The sequence below is a fragment of the Onychostruthus taczanowskii genome, unplaced genomic scaffold (genome assembly GCF_017590055.1).
Source record: "Onychostruthus taczanowskii isolate IOZ18803 unplaced genomic scaffold, ASM1759005v1 scaffold45, whole genome shotgun sequence".
Lineage (NCBI taxonomy): Eukaryota > Metazoa > Chordata > Aves > Passeriformes > Passeridae > Onychostruthus > Onychostruthus taczanowskii.
The window spans coordinates 4,661,259-4,675,896 of record NW_024502014.1 but is presented as its reverse complement, the minus strand read 5'-3'; the positions used below and the strand labels follow the sequence as shown (position 1 = coordinate 4,675,896).

The 14,638-nt window shown below is 39.4% G+C and overlaps 1 protein-coding gene across 1 annotated transcript in view; it reads left to right on the top strand.

The window, feature by feature from the left end:
• The window catches only part of NYAP2 (neuronal tyrosine-phosphorylated phosphoinositide-3-kinase adaptor 2), a 124,911-nt gene that overhangs the window by 21,969 nt on the left and 88,304 nt on the right, over positions 1 to 14,638 (top strand). The window lies entirely within an intron of this gene.

Here is a 14,638-nt window from a genome sequence, read left to right as displayed (position 1 = left end):
ATAAAATGTCAAGTTTGAATTAATTTCCCAAGCATTTAAAAACACTTCAAAATTAAATATTTTACATTTCGGGTCATGTTCATTCACTTACCGGGGTGTTTTAGTTATTCTCTCTCTCCCAGACAACTCAAAAATAATGACTCCTTTTAAAGGCACTGTGATTGGCAGGACTATTCCTAAAGTATTATGTGGTAGGTAATTTCCATCCATACTCTCTTTTCAGACTTGGGATTGATAGGATAGGTGCCAAGCTGTCACATTATAGCCTTTGGTAATTAAAATATAGGATGGCATTAATATTGGTTCTGGATAATTACTTGGTTTTTGAGCAAAGCTTTGACAGACAATATTATGGAAGGTCTCCAGAAATTTGATTTTAAAAGCTCCTCTCATGCCACAGAAAACAAAGATTATATTTTGCAGGTAGGGCTATTTGGAGACCAGTTGGTACCATTTAATATAGGAGATGGTTGAATGATTTGTGGAAAATAAGGTTATCTGACAAATTCAGCCCATATTTCAGTTAATAAATAATTCATGAGCTAGTTGTGGCTTCCACAATGCATTCATTATTCATAAGGGCTCACTGAATAATTTGTGCAAACAAATTTCAGCCTATAGAGTACCCGTGAGTTGTTTTGTGCTTGTTATTCTTTGTGTGTGAGCATGGTGTTTGGTTTTATTTTCATACTATACAAAACTTTTAAGTTGGAGGGTAGTAGATAACATTGAATAGTTCCTAAAGCAAATGGAATCCTTGCCTGTGTGAGACAAAAAGTATTTATGTCATGTTTTGCCAGAGCTGATTTTAACACAAAAGCATTGTTGGGGCTGGAGCTGTTTACATCTTCAAGCAGAAGGCCACACAGATGTGTGTGGCCTTAAAATTGAAAGTCCAAACACAAAGTGTTGTCTGGTTCTGCATGGATTTTCTCAGGAAATGTTTTTATGACTGACTGTATGTGTTTTCGTCCTCCTGTTTGTTTGTGTTTTTTGTTTGCTTTTTGGTTTTCCCCCTTCAACAGAACATTTTAATGGGCTTCTTTGCTGCTTTCTTTTTTGTGAAAATTGCAATTAATCTGATTTTCTGGAAAGGTGGATATTGAAGAAGGGAGAAAAGATGAGGAGTAGGAGATGGTAACAGTAAAAAACATCTGGAAACTGTATATGTGTTTCAAAAGTCTCCAGTAAGAGGACTTGAGCTGATGTAAATAAATTCTCAGCTCCTCAAAAGTCAGACAAGAGCTTAAAAAGGGGTATTCTGTTGTCCAGGGGAAGAAGGCTGGAGAGACTAATTTGAACTCCCCTCCATAAGCAGCAGTTTGGAGGACAAAAAGTAACCAAAGTAGGGCTTTGGAGAGAAGGATTTTCTTTTCACTCTGCTGTTGGAAAATAAAACCTGAAGTCACTAAACCCATCTTCCTTTACTTCTCCCCTTGCTTTGCCTGCTTCTTATCTTCAGACTATGAACTCCTAGTAGAAGTGGTCATGTCTCATTGTGGTTGTGCCCACAATGGGACCATAGAGGCGTGTGAGGGATGCTGGAGGCAGCAGCTCTGGAGTGTCCTGCCTGCAGACCCTTCCCTCAGCCCCTGTGGAGCAGTGGGGTGCATCCTCTGCACCTCCTGAGTAAGGCTGCTTTCTTCTATTCTTCATCATCTTAAACTCAAAGCTGCTGGATCAGAGGTTGTTGATCATTTTAGGAGCCTCAGACTGACTTTCTTCCTTTATATCTTGTTATACTTTTTAATAATGGAAAAATCTCTACGTATAAAATGGAGGTAACATTCCTTAATTGCAGATTCTGAGACAGACTAAAGTTCAGAAGCCATATAATTTCATTACCTGTAGGGAAACAACAGGAACCAAATTTTCAGTTTTCATTAGAGAGAGAAGATGAGCTATGAAAAGAGTTAATAAAGTACTCCTTAAGCAGCTGTGGAGATGTAAATTTTGAGGCAAAAAACCTTTTTGTCAGTAGCTTGGGTTGACAGCTTGTTAACTCTAGTGTGATTCAAAGTGATACTGAGCTGGTTTATTTGGAGGGGCAGTAGAATGTGGTTTAAAAATGCTACTTACATCTGCATGTTTAATGTCCCAGCTTTGTTGGGATCAGATGTCTTTTGCACCAGACATCTGGAGTGATAAGCCAACTCCACTTGTTGTGTATACACATAGGTAAACGTGATGGAGTCCCAGAATTACTAATGTGCATCTTGATGAGAAAAACACTCACACACATCCTAATTATTCTGGTTTGGAAAACAATAAATAATAATGTTGTCTGATATTTGTACAACTGCACCATCCAGAAGCTCTGAGGAAGATTAAACCAACCTCATGTTTCACACTCAAATGACATTTCTGAAGGCCTGGGCACTGAATGCAACTCCTGAGAAAATATGAGGGATTGACTATTTCAGCTTGTATTTGGATGCTAGAATTAAGTTAGAGGAGTCCCATAAAACGTGTGATGTTCAAGCTGCAGTCCTCAGGCAGGGTCCGTTTCAGTGTGGATTTGTGATGTTGGGAGCAGAGTCTGGATGATTTGTTCAGGGGGTTTGGATGCCTCTGACCTGCTAGGATGAAAGCTGCAGACTCAGCTATCAAGTAAAGCTGTAATTTTGGGATGAGAATCCCTACTTGGTATCAGGCACAAGCTGGTGACCTCTTAGCATCATTGCATCAGACAGCAATTGTTGTAGTACAAATAGTTCCCTCATTTACACCCACTGGTTCCTCCCTGAGAAGGAGAGTAGAAATGAATGTCCTCGCTGTCATCATTGGATGTTGGCCCAGTTTCTAAATTAAAAGCATATTCCATATGTGAGTTTAGGCACTGAACCTTGATGTTTGGCCTACAGTCATAACTCTTTGGATCCAGACAGCTCTCAAAAATTTGGAAAAATTGAACTGAAGCTCTAATTCTGGATTCAATTTTCACTGCCTGTTACATGCTTTCATAAGCTTTGCCTGTCTCTCAGCCACAGAAATAAAGCTGTGTTTTCCAAATAGGAGGTAACCAGTTGTTCTGCTGGAATGGGATAAGATAGCTCCAAAAGTAAACCTTCCAAGGTAGGAACAGAGCACACTTGTATGTGTATGTTTACAGAGAAGAAATTTCTGTTGTGCCTTCAAATAAAAGGGTTGTTTTAAACACAAACTGTAACATGAGCCAACTGAAGGGCTTTTTGTCTGAAAGAAAAAGCAAATGTCTGTGTTAAAGAGATCATCTTTGACAAGCCCTCAGTTCACCTTTAATACTTTAATATGTACCAGTAATAATGATTACAGTTGAAGAGATGCCATTAAGCCATATGTCCTTTTATTGGTCTCTAAGGAGTATTTGCAAGTACACAGAGATAAGTGGAGGTTATTGCTATGATAATCAAACCATGTATGTCATATGCCATATGGAAATTATATATTATTTAATAAAAAAGCTTATTTTAGATTAAGCAGCAGTTCATTTTAAAATGTGTATAGGCTTACCTGTACATTGTACATCTGGTATGTAAGATTAAATAAATAAATGTGTCATGGAGAGGGCCAAAAACTTGTAAGAAATAGCAGAAGATTATTTGATCAGATCTGAAGCCCTCAAAAAGGGTACCAGTTTATGTCTTCTCACACACTATGCTTAAATTATAATATTTCTCTTCTCCCTCTGTTTTAATGGCTACTAATCAACTGTAAAATTCAATTGGCAACACTTTCATTGCTTATGTTATCAGTCTGTATTTTTTACTAAATTCTGCTATTCTTATGTCTAAAAAATGTATGAGTTTTTGAACAGAGAATGGAATTAATTTCATTTCTTCTTTGTTTTCTAGGTATAGATTTTCTGTTTTCTAAAGATTTGTTCTAGATTTTATAGTCTACCTACTAAGAGTACTCATTTATAAAGGATCTTAGTGGAAGGAAAATCTCTTTCATTGTAGTCTGCCTTCCCTGTTCAAGAAGTTATTAATCTGAAATCTATCCCTTTTTATTTGGCCAGATTTGATCAGTTCAAGGCACTTACAGAATTTTCTCCTCTTGATTACTCCTACTATTTTGGTAGCTGAAAATAGAGTATTTCTGTAGGTAGCAGGAAGGTATCCCTGCCTACTCCTGACCAGAACACCCTCCTTGAAACAAGAAATCTCCCATGAAAGGGCTTCAGACGTAATTCTGGATAGGATGAGGAATCACTTTGTGGCTTAAATCTAGATTTTAATTGTGCATAAGCTGAATAAAGTAGGAATTGGTTAATTGACACCGACACAAAGAACTGCAGAAAACAACCCATGGCTCGCTCCTGCTGCATCCAGTTGATGGAAAGATTCTCACCCACACAAATAGAAACAGAATCAAGCTCCAAATAGCTCCACTATTTTATTTTAGTACCTGTTTGGGTTTTGCGATCTTCCTTTGTTTCTTTTCTCTCCTCCTGACAACTTACCCGTCAGGAAACTAACCTGCTATTTAATCTAATGTGTTTACATTTATTAATCAATTTGAATATATATTTTCCTTAGTGCGACTTTCTTCCCCCTTGTCTCCTCCCCCACATCTAAGCTGGCATCATTCAAAATGATAAGTATCTTCCTTCCTTTTGCACTTGAGAAGTGGCACAGAAGTTAAAGCACTTCAAAGAGATTGTTATCTCTCCACAGCTATTGTATAATTAAACATCAGCCTCCACATACCTATGTACATTCTCCTTGATCTTTAAGTAGGAAAACAAAAGGAAGAGGCATCTCCTGTGTTTGTCTCCTCTAACAGATGAGAATTAGCTTTTCACATGTCTGCTGTAAACTGACTTGCTTTTTTGGAAAGAAGCTGAACTAGGGCGAAAAGATTTGCATGCTGCTATAGAAATCTACTAGTATAATCTCTCTACCAATTGATTAAATTGTGAGGATGTATGATTAATTATAGCTTGGTCAAATGTGACCTTTTAAATATAGGACAGGATGTGTGCAGTGACTTGCAAGATTTAAAGTGGAGTTTTAAGCTGTGGACAAGGGGATGCTTTGCTTGTCTGTTTAGCTCAGCATGTCTCAAATAGGTTTTAGCTGTAGCAAATTAGGTAAAGCTAGATGAAATGAAAGCCACCTCTGGCTGAATTATCCAACTTAAAACAGCTTTAGCATACTATTTTTAGATTTAAATATTGATGTTTCATGGTGGGAGATGCCAAAGTTAATCTGCTTATGAAAATTCAGATTTCTGAAGTTTCCACATGGGGCCTGTTTGAGAAAATGAATTTTCTGTTTTAGTGTTTTAAACGAATTTTATTTTGGATTTTTAATTTAGCTAGAGGAGGTAAATTGTTATCCAGGACCACATTTTGCTATGGTAGGTAAATCCTTACCGAGCCAAATTTTCAAAGCATGTAAACTCAGATTGTGCCACCAGCTTTGATGAAGTGACAGGATTTCTGCCATCAGCCAATGAATTTTTCTATCTGGAATCAGTCAGTGCAAGTGGTGGGTGAGGGGAAAGGATGATATGGCACTAGGCACTCCTTATTTTCAGCTATTTCTGTGAAGAGTAAAAAAAAGCCCGATCAAAGGTGTTCCAAAATATCTCTCCTATTACTTGCAATGACAGCAGAGTGTACAGAACTGCAGCAGGCAGCTCAGCATTTTGCTTGCTTTCAGACTCACTGCAGCAGGGTCTAATGAACGCATCTGCTAAAAGCTCGTTAATGTTTGAGCTCTAATTCATTTTATATATAACAGAACCATAACTATTAGTGCTGCTGATCTACAGCGGGGGGCTGAATGTGCAAATAGCTTTTCCTCTAGTCTGGAACTAAATATTGCTGGCCTGGCTGCAATCCCAGCTGGCTGGTTAAAGAAACCTGTCAAGGGATCACAGGAATATAGACATCAGTGGTGCATTTGGAATTAAAGCTTGCTCTGAGCTCTTGATTCTTTTATTCTCCTTTAAGATTTCCAGCACAGTGCAGTGTGGATAACTCTTTTTAGCACAAAGAACCTGTCCAAGCAAGTGTCTGAAGTATGGTTTTGGATGGGTTTTCTCTAAGGAAAATATTTGTCTTTAAATCTTTTTAACTCTAATTAAGCCTGCATACCTACATTTGATGTCTGTGTGAGCTATAATTGCTAACATTTGCACAGAGGAGCAAATGAGGAGCTGCCATGGCTGCTTTGTAAAATGCAAGCAAGCAGAATCCAGCAGCCAGGCCCAGTCAGTTTTAATGACTGACTGGATCTTGCAAAAAAAGGATGCAGCTCTGCAGCTTTTGGAGCCTGCTCAAAATAAATGTGTCTTTGCTTCAGAACTGGGTATTGGAAGCTCTTCTTCCCTTCAGGGATGAAACTGCTTTGTGCAGCACTGCCAGTGGAAGCTTGGGGAAGGGCTGTGCTTGGGGAGGAACTGCAGCCACAGGGCTGCAATGCCTTCACTTCTCTCCCAGTCCATGATGGAGTTACCAGGACAAAATTCTGGGCTAGCAGCTTAGATAACAGCTACAGAAATAAGTCAGGGTGAGAGAAGTAGTTGTAGCTGGCTGGATAGAGCAGAACCAATTCATGTCTTGGCTCCAGTCCTGCTGCGCCCTGGTCCTGCCTGTCCTGCTGGTGCAGCAGGTAGGTGAGGGTGTGGGGGAGCTGTCTTAGCCCCACTTTCCCTCTTCCCCCGAGGCAGCAGGAGCTGCTTGCTAATAGGTCCATGGCAGAGGGGATGCACCTTAGCTCAAACTATGCTGTGGATCCAAGCCTGAAGCAGAATGCTTCATTTCTTCTGTTTGTGGGTTTGCTTGTTCTGGGTGAATGGATGAAACAAATCTCTCTGTGGAGCACAGATATGTGGGAGGTATGTGCCTTTCTGTCTCCAGGCAATAGCAACCTTGCTTCTGGAATTGTCTTTTTGGCCTGATTTTTCACCTTGGCTGGCTATCTGTGTAAGTGAAGGCATAGTTTGAGATTGAATTATACTACTGAAATGTTACTGATGTGTTAAACTGGTGTGAAATCAGACTCTGGCTACTCATGTCAGCTCTCTGGGAATAAGGAAGGAGCTGAATTGCTTTAATCCAACAGAATCAGTCACTGCATGTAAATCTGGTACCTTGTCTGAGACTTCAGCAGGGACTTCACTGTCCTCAGGTGAGATACCAGGTGAGGTACGTGAATCTCTACTAGTGAACAAATACCACAAGTCTATTGCATCAGCTTTTATCTACCATGGTTAAAATGGAATTTAGACTCTGGGGTTATTACTGTTACTCACTATTTAAGATCTAATTAATGCTGTTGATTCTTTATTATTTGTTTCCACTGCAGTTTTTATTTCCCACTTCATGGATGCTAGCACTGTAAAAACAAAGGCTTGAATTAACTGAATGACTTTATTTTTCCAATATACATCAGGCCTGCTCTTTTCCACATGTGTATCTAAAAGGGCAGAATAAAAGTGACATATGGTAAAAGGAAGCAGAATGCCTAAGCTCAGGTCATTAAAGTGGTAAAAATAAAGGCTTCACTAAATGGAAAATACCACCAAGTCTACTCCAAACTGTCTTGATCCACACTCAATTCATTTTTACTGTTTATAGTGTTAATTATTTGGGGGGGGGAGGGGGGGAGGGGAAGTTTGTATCAATTAAATTCATAGCATTGCTGTTAAATTGTAAATAACTGAAACTGCTGAAGCTTTTCCTCTAATAAAATTGTTATTGGCCTTTTAAAGTAACTGCACTAATAAATTTTCCTTTTCCTCCTCCTTGTACTTAACAGAGCAGAAATCTTTAGCTGCCATAAGTCAGTATCATTGTTTTAGTCCTGTGACGTTTTCTAGTCTACACCACCTGGGAATCTGGCCCAAAGCAGGCCTGGAACAAGGGAAGAGAAACATCACCTCCAAGGGATTCATATATTGGATTGTTACTCTAGCTGAAGTCAGTGCACTGCCACATATAGAGGAGCAAAACAGGACATTATTTGTAATAATAAATAAAATTATTTGTACTCAGTGATAGAAAGTTGGAGTAAAAAATATGGTTCCATTCTGCAGCTGCTGCTGATTGCCTGTTAAATTGGTTTGGTAGCAGACAGGACCAATGGTAGCTGTAATGCCCCACTCTCCTCAGGATGTGTAAGTACCAGCATGCTGCTGCTTGGAGCAACTTCTGATCCACGGTGCCCCCTGATGCCAGCAGTGGCTGCAAAATGGGGCAGCCCCCTCACAACCCATCTTATTTTAGTCCCATGGTTTGAGTGTCCTTAACTGCACATTTGAATGGCCTGGGTACCTGCTGTGGAAGGACAGGAGCCTCCAAAGGATGAATACTTTTATAAAAGATATGAAGTATTAAGCCAGGCAGTGTGTGCAATGAAGCAAAGAGATAAAGGAAGGTCTTCCATATTTTGAATAGCCTGTCCCATCCTTCAGAGCAATCTTACACTATTCTGATGTTTTATTTTTATTCTGTGCTATTTCTGATGCCTAGAGATAATTTCTTTCTTTAAATGACCTTAGCTGTAGTAATTCTTTTGAGCACAGGAGTGATTCAGGATTCCCTGCCTCCTACTGTCAATATATTTCTGGGGTTTGGCTGTGAGTTTCTCTCTCTGTGGTTAATGTACTTCCAGGCTGCTTCATCTACAGATTCCACATTAAATATTAAGGCTTGTACGTGTAACCTTTACAGTTTTGCATGTGTACAGCAGATTTTGGACATGAAAATACCCATTTCCAAAGGCAGTGATCCCATTTTGTTGTGTTTCTACCTGCAAATTCCATCTGCCTTTGCAGTCTTACAGCACGTGTGGGGTATTCTGGTAGCAATATCCCCTGCATGGGAGCATGGCAGAAGCCCCAGGGTGGAGCACAATCCTGGCACTTGACTCTGGTTTTGGGTGTTGGATTGTGCAAGTGCATCACCCTGTTCTCCCACAGGATACAGGGCAGAGCTTTCCCCCATGCTGCCAGCAGAACCTCCTCTCCCTGGAAGAGAGTTTTGGGCAAGGCTGCCACCCTAATATGTCACAAAATGACAGAGTTGTAGCTGCAGCCTCCCAGCTGTACACAGAGAGCTTGCAGGCGTGGGAGTGTGTGGACACACCAGAAAATGGCCTTTACATGTCAGGTTGCAAGGAACCTGCTCTGGTGTCTAATTATTCCCAGTCTGCAGGGCGGCTGATTCCCTGTAAATAGCACTTAGTCTAGTCTCAACCTGTTAAAAGTGGATGACAATTAACCTTTTTTCTTTTTTCCCAAACATTTCATTTTGACAGCACTATAAACAAAAGCACTTCTACGCATCTTTCTTTGCTGAATTATTTATTTGAATGTAGGTATGAATCATCGTTATTGCAGAATACAGTGCAGTCAGGTCCTAGTACTAAAACATCAGTGCTAATTAGCTGGAAATAAAATTGTCAAAAAAAACCTTGATTCTAATTAGGGTTTTTTTAATGTTTATACACTGTGGACTTGATCTTCCTCTCAATGACTGTGTAAATCTGGAATGCTTTCATTTCCTCTAGTATGGTATTCATGCAAATAAGATGATAACTTTATGGCACATTCTAATGGTTATTATGTGCTGTTAGCTAAATGAGAAAGCAGTTCAAACTTTAAATTGTTTGATTAAGTAAAATCAGTCCACATGTTTTCTGCTGCATATCTAAAGCTTAGAAATATTATCAGCTATGCAATTCCAGAACCATAGATCTGACCATATTTTGAAAAATAAGTACATGCTCTTACCTGCATGTATAATTAACTCCTTTTTATAGCTGGACTTGTTTAGCTTGTATGGCAAAACTATTAGAGCTGGTCTGCACAATAAGAATACCATGTCATAAGTGTTGAAAGTTATCAAGCTTCTCTCAGGTTTGCCCATATAGTTCATTTTGCCATTATCTTTCTCTTTGAAAACAACTGTTTTTTCTTAAGTGAATCTCTGCTACTTCTTGATGTAATTTCTCACTTGTTCCCATCCATTTTCCCAATGTTCCTGTTCCTCAGAACACCCAATTCCACAGTCTTGCCCCTTCTTTGCACTTCTGTCCCAAGAGGTTTCTAGAACAACCTTTTGAAGGGTGGGCTCAGAACTTACATTTAACCAGATGTGAAATGAGTTTGGGTTTAGTATTTTACTAGATGTTTTCACATCTGAAACTAAGTTTGGATTTTTTTCTGAACCTTGCTGAACTTTGAAATAGGTCACATCCAATGAACATCTCATCCTTGACAGGCAGGAGTTTTTGAATCCTGAGTTGACTTTCACTGATTCCCAGTGACCAGTCTGGGACAGCTGAGCCATTTCTGCAATTCCCTCAGTCCAGATTTACATGCTGTAGGCTGTTCTTTGTAAGGTCCTACTTTATAAATGTACAGACAGACAGGAAAAAAATGTTCTTTTGTTTTTCTGAAAGTGAATGTAAATCATAAATTATTTTTGTTAAGAGTTAAATTTAAATGCAGTTGTGCCAAAGTAACATGGTTGCAGGCTGTTAAGCTATTTATTTTTGCAGCTACTTAAGTAGAAGTTAAAGTAGAAAACATTTTTTGCAGCAAATAATTGACATGTTGTTTTTCTGCTTTATAAATTGCTCAAGGGAGGCTTATGATCTTATTCATAGATTTATAAATTTGTTATAACTGTTTGGATAATTCTGTGGCTAATCTTTGATCTGCTAAATAGTTTATAAACTATTTACTTTTTTATTTTGAGAATTTTTGATTTAAAATTCATAGGCTATCAGTAGCTGGTTCCCTGTGTTCTAGACTAGCTCTGGGTTCTTGCTTTTTCACGGTCTGTAGGATGGGTGTTGGGACCTTTAAGAGGAATTGCAGTCGCATAGAAATAAAAGTGACTTTAGCTTGCTTGATTTAGCAACACAGTATATTAGGTATCTGGTATGATCATCCCACCTGGAATCTTGCTGTCTGGGAATATTTTCTAGTGTTTATCCCTGAACCAGGTCTGAACTGATCCCAGATCGGGGTGAATTACCTCAGATGTTGACTCAGGGGTTTGCTCACCCCAGGATCTCTGAGGACAGGGAAGAATAGAAACTGCTCTCCTGTTTAGCCGAGGATTAAATTAGAGAGCTCTTCTGAAGAATTGGATCATTTATTTTTTCCACATAGGCCCTGAATTAATTGTCAGATTAAACTGTTTCCCTGTGTCAGCGTGCCTTGCTGTCCCGAGTTGTGTTTAATGGAGGCTTGAGCAGGTTCTGTTGTGCTGCAGTCCCATTAGCACAATCTGGAGAGGCCATGTAGGGCACTCACAGATGTACAGTGACACACACATTTGTGTTTGATGAAATATGACCCAATAAATGGAGAGATTGCATTTATCACCTGTCTGAGGAGGCTGAGTAGGAAAGAGGAGGTGCTAGGAAAGGGCTGTTCAGCATGCTTTAGGCTGTATCTCATTTCATTCCAGGAACTCCAACTCAGTCAGTTCTGCTGCATTTAAGATGACTGTAATGAGGGATGTAATGTCTCTATGAATTATCTGAAAGTCTTTAAAAAGCTCTGTAACTATTCTTTCCCTTGAGATCAAAGATGAATCTTGGGTATTTGCCATCTAGGAATCTACCTAATTACCCGAGGTTATACGCCAGTCAGTCAGGGATATTTTATGAAGGACGAGGGAGTTCTAGTGTTTATAAAATCAGAAAATAACCACATCATTTTCCTGCATATTGGTCTGGGGAGACAAAACTAGGATACTCCTGACAGGAAGCTCCTATTCCATGAGAAGATCCAACTCCTCAAGTAGGTCATCACCTCACCTGTGGGGCTTGGTTGCACAAGGACCTCAGACTGGGCAGGAGGCAAGGCTCCAAGGCTGTATTGCTGCACCCCAGGAAGCTGGTGGCACTTGGCAGTTCACAGACCCAAAGGTACTTCCTCTAGTTATAAAGCATAATTCCCATTCTAGAGGGACATTTTACACAGTTCTAGAAAAGTGTAAGGATGCTATCAGCCCTTCCCTTCTGAGACAGCCTCATGTACTACTGCAGCAGCTTTGCAGCCCCTTTAGTTTCATTACTTTCCCTCCGTTTCCCAGGCTGCACTGAACTCTACTCCCTGACCAGCTCCCATTCCTTCAGGACATTTTAACTAGCAAAATAGAGTTGCTCACATGGAGCAAGTACTTTTGTCATTCTTTGAAGATCTGTGCTCCTCATTTGGCTTGTCTCATTGACATTCCTCCCTGGCCAGTTCTGGGTTTTGTATGGTGCAGGCTGGCAGGAAAGGGTCTCGATTGTCCAAAAGCAAGTGAGGGTTTGTGGCTTGTGTTTGCAGGCTTGAGTGGGTTATTGCACCCATCCTCCTCACCTTCCTGTTGGAGATGGATAAATGAGATGTATCCCCTTGCTAATTGCTGCAGTGCGCAATCAGGCCTCATTGATATGCTGGGCTTTAGAGCAGTTTGTTATAATTCTTCAAAGGCAATGGAATGGCTTATTGTGCTGTAATCTATCCTAAAAGAACACCTCTAGAAAGTATTTTCAAGTACTTTCAAGAAATATTTTGACATTTTATTGGCAGGGTAACTCCATCTAGGAGCAACACAAGAAAAAACTGAGAAGACAGGCATTACTTGACTTTGAAACAAGAGTAAAGAACATGATTCCATGACTCTTCTTTGAGCTGAAATTAATGAATAAAAAGTTATTAAGGCAGGGGATTTTGATGCTTTTTACACTATCCTAGGACCGTAAGTTCCAATAATGATGTTAATGCTAAATACATTTTTTATGAATTGTGCACAAAAGTGCTTTATAAAACTTTGGGGAAATAGACAGTTGTTTGATGGTTTCTGCTGAGTAATACTTTACATTATGTTTCCACAAGCAGTTTTCTCCTTAGAACATAAGGAGTTTTCTTCTTTTGCTAAAACTCAGGTTATCAATACTTGGTTTTATGTTTAGGTTATAGAAATCTATTTTTAAAGCATAGTTATTATCCAGAAACTTACCATCTTGGCCTGGAGAGTATGTGTAGCAAAAGTGATTTGATTTTCAGACTGAGTTGCCTGAACAGTATTTCACACATTATAAGATGCATTAACACATAGTAGTAGAAAAAACTTGGCCTTGAAAATGCTCTGCTTAAACGTATAGAAATGTACAGGCTGAGGTTCTTCACTTACCACATGTGATGGCCAACACAGAACTGGAGAAATTTCTTTGTAATAATTCATTAAATTACCTGGGAGATAACACAGGCATTATTTTAACATTTCATTTAATACTTCCTTGGGCTTTCTATAGCTGGGTAAACCTTAACTGTGATTTGTGTTTGGATCAATGAAGCACTTCCATAAATAATAAACTTGTTTATTCTCAGTGGTAGTATCACACTTCTGTCCCATGGTATTACGGTGAAATAGAACCTTCAAGATAATGATCATGCTTTTATTGCTACCACTGAAAATGACTACTTATTTGGCTCTGGCCACCTTGTAAACATCCTAGTGCATAGGAATTGAGCAGAGAAATACATAAGACATCTTTATTGTTTATACCTACAGTGATATTTACCATATGTGGTTGCCCAAACTAGCAACATACAATTTGATCTAAGCACGGATATAAGTTTTCAGGCTCGGCCTCAAGAATAAACAAAATGGCAAAACAGAAACTCAAGGAAATGATCACAGACTGAATATTCTGAAGTAGTTCTAATTTGTTTTACTTGTTCTCTGACTTAAATCATCAGATCATCTTTATCAGAATATCAGTTTTGGTTTTGGAGAGCTGCTTGTTGTAGATGAGTTTTGTGAAGGAATGGCAGTCATTACAAAAAAAGTCAGCAGTTTCATGATGTGTATCTAGAACACTGGAATTATTTCCAAACAAAGAAATTTTGAATACTGTTCTTGTGCGAGCATTGAGCCCCATGTCAGCAGATCTAAATACAAACTTTCAGTTTGTTTGTGCGCTCAAGAATCTGATCAAGTCATGTGCTAAGGTGGGCCTGTATCAAAACACAAGTGAGTGAGGATACTTGATCCTGGTGTAGGTCAAACCTGTTGCACGCTCCTGTACAATTGGTGGGCTTTGTAAAACACAATAGAAAGTCTTATCTGAGCATTACACCTCCCCAAATAGTGTCATTGCACTGTCACTGCACTCGTGGTCACGATCTCAGACATACAAAAGGCAAACAAGGTTTCATGCCTTTCCTCAGTAGTGGAGTTGAGAGTAGAATAGAAGAGGGTTTGCTCTCCTAAACAGATGAATTTTGTATCCAGTCTAGAGAGAGAACAAATGTCCTCCTATATGGAATATTGCCAGTTTGAATCCTGATGAAAGGATTAGTATCTTTGGACCTGAGCCCTGAAAATGCCTGATGTAATACTATGTCTTATACAGTTTATCCTGCCAGCTGATATTTTACCACTGGCACCATGTGTTTACATACAGGGTTATCCAAAGGGATGCCCACGACTCGTGTAGGTCATGTTGTAGTGATGTATTCCCAGTGCCAGACTGGACAGCCACTTCCCCTAAAACCTGTGTCTGTCATCAGCTTGTATCAGAGTCCCTCCAGTGTGTTTGGACTGTGCTTTAGGCTACATATCTTTTAAGGAGCTATTGGTAATTCCAACACCTACAATCTCCAACCAGGCTTTGATTCCAAGGCCACTGTG